This window comes from Pogoniulus pusillus, chromosome 29 (genome assembly GCF_015220805.1).
Source record: "Pogoniulus pusillus isolate bPogPus1 chromosome 29, bPogPus1.pri, whole genome shotgun sequence".
Taxonomy (NCBI): domain Eukaryota; kingdom Metazoa; phylum Chordata; class Aves; order Piciformes; family Lybiidae; genus Pogoniulus; species Pogoniulus pusillus.
This window is the reverse complement of record NC_087292.1, coordinates 8,414,097-8,422,726: the sequence shown is the minus strand read 5'-3', so window position 1 is coordinate 8,422,726 and position 8,630 is coordinate 8,414,097. Positions and strand designations below refer to the sequence as shown.

Here is an 8,630-nt window from a genome sequence, read left to right as displayed (position 1 = left end):
TTTCAGATAAGGGTTGCCTGTGGTGGCAGACAGGATCGTGGGACTGGTGTGCAGGAACTCATGCCAGATTCATTTCTGGGGAGTATTTCCTCCCTGCCTTGATAAATCTGCCTTGTCTCCTGTACCAGGTTACTTCTTTTGGAGTTCTCTTTCCTTAGTATTACTTATTAAAATTGCCTGCAAATAGCACTTGGGCTTCATGCAACATCCTGTACAAACAATTCATCCTTCTTGTTATCTCAAGTCTGACAATTCCCACCAGGGCCAGAGAGGGTGGGTGGAAAAAAAGCTTTGAGAAGAAACAGAAATGGCCATCCCGTATTGTGAGGCTGGAGAAACTGCACTGGGGAGACTGGATAGGGCAGGAGATAAGTGAGGACTTCCCTCCTTCAGAGACAAAACCGTGGAAGAGAAGAAAACAAGAAGGAAGTAAGCTGGCCACATGGGTGAGCATCCTCCCTTACACATTGGTGCTGGGGTCCTGGGCTGATGTTCAGAGGGGTCAGTGAGACCTCTGCAACCTGACCTTGCAAACTGCCCCCCTCTGCCTAGATGTTATCTAGAAAATCACTCTCAGGTTACATGACTTGTTCCTGCTGGGCTTTTGACCAGGGCGGCAAAGCCACATCTTCCCTCGGCACCTCCCAGCACAGCCGAGCTGGAGAGGCCCGGCCAGGGTCACTGGCCCCTGGACTTTGAAACTCCGCCACATCCCTTTCTGCAGGGAAGAGATTCCAGTGCCCCGGGGCCATGAGGAGGGGAAAGGTTTGGGACGCTGAGCTGCCGGAGCAAGGAGCTTGTTCCTCTGTAGCAGGCTACAAACGGCAATAGTGCTGGGAATGCTGTGTTGGGGCTGCAGTGACGATGGCTCTCCTCACCTTCCGGACCTTAGTGCTTCATCCCTGCAGCTCAAGCTGCTGGAATGTAGTTCCCTGTCCATTGCCTTCCATAGTTCTCTTAGCCTGAAGAGTCTGAGAAGTTCAGCTCAGCTCCTGCAAGCATGGGACACTGCCATCAGGAGAGCTGGACTTGCGTCTCAGACAATTTCTACCTTGAACATCACTCATGGAGAGTACAGAAGCAGGTACCCAGAATCCATCCTGCCAGTCCTCCCCCACCATGGCCAGCAGCAGACAGACTGCATCCAGCCTCTCCATCCACTCCAGCCCAAGCCATCACTGTCCAAAGTAGCCTTTGCTCCAGCACACATACCCCATCCTTGGCTTGGGTACCACAACCCTGCTTGGAGGACACTCTGCCCTGAGCATGTGGGCTTAATCAGAGAGCATCTGCTTCCCATTGCAGCTGCCCAGGGCAGGTTTTCCCTCCCAGCCTCCTGTGAGGGTGCTAATTTTATATACATAGGCTGCCTTCAGCATGGCTATCAGGAGAGCTGAAGCAGTGAGCTCCTACAGTGGGGGGACAAGTGACAGTTTTCAGAAGCATCACAAACCTGGAGTAACACTAGGCTGCTATGGCTGGCCCATCCAAAAGCCAGGGGTTCTGTGAGATGACTCCTCATCACTTGGTGATGAGCAACCCCATACCAGGCAAGTTTAACTAGCATTTCCCAGCCACAGATCCCAGAAATGGCAAATGCTGCTGATGCCAAATGATGGATAACTCCTCCAGACGTTTGGAGAAGCCTCTGGAAAGCAGCCTCTTCAAGGGAGCTCATTTGTGGCTTTCTAAATTGAGATTCCCCCCAATTACTTTTGGAAGCATTAGCCATTATTATTTTACTTTCCCTCTAATCCCAGTATTGTCCCCACGCTCAGGGATAACAGGAAGCCAAGCACTTCATGCCCTCCAAGAGGGCTGTGCACCATCACCCTCCTGAAGCCCCACACTGTGGCAATTACCACTTCCGTGTCAAGTTCCACCACCTTCCATCCACAGGCAAACATAAGTGATGGCAAGCAAGAGGTGACCTGGCAGAGCCTTGCCAAGGAGCAAACCCAGACAGTGCAGAAGGCTGCTGGTGCAGGATCTCAGTGCCCAGCAATGCCACAGACCTGGACAAGCAGCTGCCCATGGGAGAGGTGGAGAGGAGGAGGCGGCTGTGCTGGGGTGGGAATAGCCCTATCACAGCAGTGTGTCAGCCTCTGAGAGCACTTCAGGCAGTGCAAGGTAAACCTCAGAATACTTTGATCTGTGCTAGGGCTCTTCGATGTAAATCAAAGGTTGAGTAAAGGTGGTTGCCATCTCTCCCAGCTGGGGAGGAACAACAGGGCTGGCTGCCCCAGTGACACCAAGCAGCAAGGTAGTGCTGGCCCCACCAATGGGAACTGAAGGGAGACCTGAAAACCATGTATGAGCACAGGCAGGGGGCTGCACAGGGATCCGGGGTCCCAGTGTCATCTGCTTTAGAAGATGCTTTGCATCTCTCCCTGCCGTTCCTAATAGAGCCACCAAGGGCTGTGGCAGATGTTTCAGGTGCAAGACTGGGGCCTGATGCTGCTCTGCAGCACATTCCTGCCCCTCATTAAGAGCCTGGATGGGGGCTCATAGACCTTGTAGTGTCTGCACCCCATTAAATGGGGAAAAAGTGTCACAGAAAGCAAAACAGCCACACCTGGTACAGCCAAGGAAGCTCAAGCCTCTGATTTAGCTAGAGTGAAACCGTGTTGGCAAGAGCCCACACAGCACAACAGCAAAGGGGACTCTTGCAAAGAGTCCTTCGGTGACACACCAGAAACTCTCACCACAGTGTTGCATCCTTTGGGTGGCCACTTGAAATACACACCGGTGGCAAGAGCCAGCTAAACCCTTGCTAAAAACACAGCCAGCAACTGAGCATCCAAAACTCAGTTTGAACCTTCAGTCAGCTTCGGGAACTGCAGATCACCCCCAAGAAAGGTTTCCTCCCAGAACAGAGCCCTGTATGCAGGGCGGGTGAGCCGTGCTGTCGGCTCAGGTGGGACCAAGCACTGTGAGCCCATCTTTGTGCAGTGCCTCTGACTGGTGCATATGGTCTCCATTTATTTGATTTCTTTGCTGCTGGATCTCTTTCAGAATACCTTTCTGCAATTACATTACATTTTCCCAGTGAAGACTGGGAGTGAAACTTGTGCTTTGGGAGATAAACTGCAGACCATTTGGCATCAAGGGAAACTGTTAATTTGCCAGCAGCAGAGACAGAGGCAAAACGAAAATGAAGAGAGATAATTCATTCCCATTGCAGCTTGGTTTTGAAAGAAAATAAGGGCTGTGGGCTGGAGAGACACAACTAGAAATGGTTATTAATGACTCAACGCTGAGGCCAGGCCAGCAGAGAGAAACCTGCAGCCAACAGCACTGACCCACAGGTACCCAGGGTCAGTGGGCCCTGGGCTTCCCATGGGGCTGCCAGCTAGGGTCTCCTGGGAGGGTGCTCCTGGTGCCACTTCTTGTGTCTTGGCTTGTCTGCTGGGCACATCTGCTCTGTGCTCTTGGGCTCAGGGAGCTCCTTACAGCTGCAGCTGCAGTATGTTCCCAAAGAGTGCTTATGGAGCTAATGGGCCATGACTGAGGACGCAGATTCAGTGTCAGAGCCAGGATACTATCTATACCTACACCTGCTTGGCTTTTCCCTGTACTGCTGACCTGCCCTTGCTTGGTGTCACAAGGTGATTTTGTATCATCTGAGGCTCCTGCTGAAGTAGAGAAAGAACTCTGGGTGCCCAGGAGACTAAGCTTGGAGCTTGGTGTGTGGAGCTCTCTATGGCAACTGCTTTCAGCACACCCATGCCACACTGGGCCATTCAGGAGGATGATCGTGAGGAGGATGTTTGGAGGGTGATAAGGGGAAGACTGGGGGTGCCCCAGGCCTGGCCATGTGCCAGTGGCTCCCTGGCACACGTGTGCTGTGGCCCCTCTCTGCTCTTCCGCTTGTTGATGTTATCCTCTGGCCATGAGCTGGAGCTTTGTGCATCTGCCTCGCCTGTGCTTGTGGCCTCCTCAAGCTCCATCCCTCCTCCTTTTATTTATGGGACAGATATTTCCTTTTGGAGAGAAGTAGCCAATATCCTGAAATGGCACAAAGGTTTCAATGAAAACAAGGTGTTTGTTTAAATTGTGGAAGATTTGGGCTTTCCAGTGAGTGATGATGTGTGACACCTCAGCCTTCCCTTCCTTCTGGGCAGCCAGCAAGGACCACAGTCCATGTTCCTCAGGCACATGCAAGTCTCTCTTTTAGCTCTGGGATGTCCTGAAGACCATCTGAGGGAAACTGGGTGCCATCTACCATGGTGTCTTGCATTTAAGAACTGGTCTTCAGGTCCTCACCTGAATCACAAGTACTAATAACTATTACTTTTTCTAGCAAATGGAGCCCCCACATTATTGCACTCCAGCCCACTGGAAGGTATTAATGCAAGGCTGTTGCTGTGAAGTGAGGTTTGAGGGGGAAAGTTTGGGTTATATTGATCACAGACAACAGCTGCTGTAACCAGGGCAGTAAACTTTCCTACCCCAGTACTTCTTTTGATCTAAAATAACTTCTGTGCTTAGGCTGCAACTTTCTGAAGTCTGCACAATGGTTATTTTTTATGAGGGAGAAACAAGCCCCAAGCCCAGCTCCTCTTGTGGCAGCACTGTATGAAGGTGGCATCTGGCTGACGGGTGCCCTGGAGAAGGCTGACATGGGGTGGATGAGCTGCAGGGTGCAATAAGATGAGGCCCCAAATACCAGCTGTGTTACAGCCTCACATGAAGCTGTAGCTGAGGATGCTCTGGCTGTCATGATGGAGGTATATGGAGGAGCAGGTTCTCGCAGAGCACAGGAGTACAATGGCTTTGAAACCAACAGAGTAGGCAGGTCAGGGGGAACACTTCCCAGCCCCACAATGCTATCCTGGTTGGGCACCTCTGCACTGGCTAGGAGCAGATTGCACCTTCAGGTTTGCTCTTTCACTACCTCAGATGGAAGCAGATACTTTTATTTATAGAGGAAGGGCTTATTTCACTTCCTGCCCCTCTTGGCAAGTCCCCAGTGGGGCGGGGGCAGCTCCTGCACCAGCTGCTAGCCCCTCGGTCCCACTACCAGCACTGACACCCTTTCCTGACACACATCAGTTTCCTGAGTGCAGCTCTCATGCCACTTCCTACCCCACTTCAGTTTCCACCGAGCACTGCATGTCACAGCGCGGAGGAGGGGGGGGGGGGGAAAGTAGAGAAAAGTAGAAAAGAAGTAAATGATAAATAATAAGAGTAGCTTTTCTTCCTGCCCCCAGTGTGGACTGAAGCAAGGCATGGGCCACACAGGCAGCACCTGTCCCCACAGACAGTCTTTTCACAGCATCCCTGGCATTAGGTCACCCATCATGTCCAGCCAGGTGAAGAGGGGTCACATCCTCAGCCATGGTCACCTGTGATGTGACACCAAACCACTTTTCTGCCCTGGTTAACAGCTTTATTTCTGAGGTTGCTGTCTTCGGGACAGGTGCTCTATAACCCTACACATTCCTGAGTTGCCGGGACTGGGTGCTGCCACCCTGTCTTGGTTTTAGGGTGGCAGGGGACTACCCTGGCCATGGCAGTGGGATCTCTCTTCCCACCCCATCCATCTCTGGGCCGCTCTCCAAACCCACTTTCTGCCTCATCAGCAAAGCGGGTAAAGCGATCAATGGCTCCAGCCCTGTCCTTAGAAAGTGGATTAGGGCTAGTGAATAGGAACTGTCTCTCTAATGAAGTGCTATTACCAACAGGCTAATTGAGTAATGACATAATGCAGGCCCTTGAAGCTCTTTATAACGGGCCATGACTCTGTGCCGTGACACGCCGCCACTTCCTCGGCGTGCCCCGCTCAGCCTGCGGCACATCGCCAGCCAAGGAGCCTCCATGCGCAGCACCGTCCTGCCCGGAGCGGCCACAGACAAAGTGTCGCCAGCATAACCCTGCGTGGAAAATGCGGAGGTGGAGGGGAACCCGGATTAATTAGCTCGGGAGACGCCAATCTCCTCGCATGTGAAACGTGAGCCTTTTTATTGAGAAAAGTAAAACAGGCCTCGCATTGCTTTCAGGGAGCCCAGTAAAACAGAAGGTGATCCATAAATATGTATGTTATGCTGGATTTAAAATACTTTCTGATGATTTTCTAGGCAGATCTCCAGCAAGTTACAGCACAGCGTTGCTATTGTGAAGCCGTCGGTGCAGGCTGGTAACTCCTGCGCTTCTCATTGTGGGGAGGACAGGGGTCACTGCTGTGCGTGTGTCCCTTGTGCCAATGCATTTATCCTCAGGTGAAAGAATTAAACACAGTGGCTTTAGGGCTTTCATTTTTAACCCACTGCCGTTAACGGAGCAGGCTGTGAGGTGCCTGGGGCTCTGACATGGGTATCTCTGCAAACGGGTTTTGTGGCCACTCCAGGCTGTTTGCTCAGTGTCACTCATCTGCCTGCACCTGCTTGGGGTCACAGTCTTACTCCCACCCCACGTGAGTTTGCACCCACTAAGGGAGGCAGTGCTGGCAGCCCCCAGAGCTTTCCTCTTGACTGGGACTGGCTGAGAGCAAGAGAAGAAACAACTGTTTAACCAAACATCAAGCTCGTCCACCCCTTTGTGCTCTTCCAAACCCCTGTGGGTACAGGTGGGTGCTGTCCGTCCTGCCACCAGCAACAACGTTTGTGCAAGGAACATAAATAGTTGGAGAGTGGCGCAGCCCCAGGAAAGCATTTCTTAACACTTCAGGGTGAGTGGAGCTGCCCCGCATGCTCAGGGCAAGGAATTTGTGCTTGCTTTGCCCAGGAGAAAGCTGACCTCTTCCAGGAGGACTTGCAGCCTGATTTTTGAGCCAGCAAGGTGCTTAGTCTCACTGGTTTTGGCAAGTGGGTGGTGCTTTACTGAAGCAAAAAGCAGCCCTGGAATGGGCATCACTCTCTTGTCCCACCAGTGCTGGGCCAGGCAGGGAGGGACTTGCAGGGGGCATGGGCAGGCAGAGATGATGCTGTTGGAAAAGTGAGCAGAGCTGGTGACAAGATCATAGTGACGCTGCAGCCCAGACCACCTGCTTTGCATCCTTTCCCCAGGTCTCCCTGGCTCCCTCTCTCCACATTTGCTGTGTTCTTTGTCTCCATGGGAAGGCTCACACCTCCCAAGCCCCACGCTATCAGTTCATCATCCGATTAAAGATTAATTTGAGATTATTGCTCGTGTCAATAGCCCAGAGCCAGAAAAACAATAGCTACACCTGCAGCTTGTTTGTGAACTCCTCTCCTTATGGTGAGCTGTTAATGGATGGAGGCTTTCACCGGGGCTGCCTGTTGACAGGACCTTGCTGAGCCCTGCACCAGCACCTGCTGCCCTTCTTGCCCAACCCAGGCTAAATGCACACATCTTCCAAGGCCTCCCGCGGTCCCAGGTATTTGAAGTGGGAAACCCATGTTGTCTCTGCTGATAGCTCTGTGAGCCACCCTGGCTTCTCTGTGAGGCTCTGGTCATTCCCTTCCCCAAATCAGAAACAGCCGTCCAGCAACTGACTTTAACAATGGGCCTTTCCCTGGATCCTGCCTGGTTTCTGTTTGTTTATTCAGCTTTTTCTAGGCAAGGTAAGAGCCAAAAGAAGAATTAGACTGCTACACTTCGCAGGGGCTGAGCTTTGGCTGCCTTTTCCCAGGCCTGCATGCTCAGATGCTGGAACCTCTTCACTGGAGGCTGTGGGGGATCCAGGACATCAGGAGAACATTTTGATCAGTTTTTCAACAGCAGAAGTGGCTTTTTTTTTCCCCCTTCCTACTGGCTTAGGGAGTGGCGAAAGTGTTTTAGGAGGCAGTGGCAGTGCTGTCCCTTACCATTGCCAGCTCCCCACCTCAAGGTGAGCTCTGCAGGGAGCCCCCAGCTCAGCTGAATGTGAAACAGGCTTGGCTTGTTCCTTCTGTTAAGCACTTTCCAGACCATCTTTTTCCCCTCTTTCCTCTTCCCAGTGCCTGGACGCCTCACAGGGAGTTTGCCAAGAACTTGGGGTGTAAAGTGGCCCTGAAGCTGCTCTTCACTCTCACAGCACCAGGGCCAGATGAGCCTCATGCCTGTCCCTGAGAGAGGCAGGGAGAAGAAAGGGTGAAAAAAGAAACAGTTTCAGGAACTTCAGCCCCCGAATCACCAAGCAGTTGAAGCTCAACCTTTGCAAACCTGGCTGCAATCCACTTGCTTCCCTTTGCATCCCCTCTGGAATTTTCTGGATACCTAAAGAAAGAGGAGGATTTCAAACATCAGTGTGGAATTCTTAAAGCCCTTTTTAACTCCGTATTTCTACACGGATCTGCCCCGGGAAGGGTTCCACGACAGGGTGGGTTTCCAATTCAGGTCAAGAAGAAGGAAAAAACGAGTCTTTGCTGGGAAGAAAAGGCACTTTGTGGTTTCCCAGAGCCTTTGAAAGGGCTCCAGGAGCCGAGGGGACGTACGTGCTCCCTTAAAGGTCCTGTGGAGGTCCGTGGAAATTAAACGGTGGAGTTCAAACGCTCGACGTTGTGGCCATGCCACCGCCCGAGGAGCGCGGCAGCCCGGAGCCGGCACAGCCTGCACCCCGGCACCGCGGCCCCTGCCAGCGGGGCCCCCACTACCTGCCGGGCGCTTGATTGAATCCCGGCTTTTACGAGCGCTGACACCGTAATCTGTTACAGATGGTCACACAAGGTGGTCACCAAATGGTTCCT

The 8,630-nt window shown here is 52.4% G+C and overlaps 1 long non-coding RNA gene across 1 annotated transcript; it reads right to left on the bottom strand.

Annotated features, from left to right (window-relative positions):
• Positions 1–5,649: 5,649 nt before the first annotated feature.
• LOC135188250 (uncharacterized) lies at positions 5,650–8,571 on the bottom strand. Its single transcript, XR_010307634.1, has 3 exons — positions 8,379–8,571; positions 8,097–8,160; positions 5,650–8,009 (listed from the first exon to the last, which is right to left on the bottom strand). It is a non-coding gene; the product is annotated as an uncharacterized LOC135188250 (long non-coding RNA).
• Between the last annotated feature and the right edge of the window lie 59 nt (positions 8,572–8,630).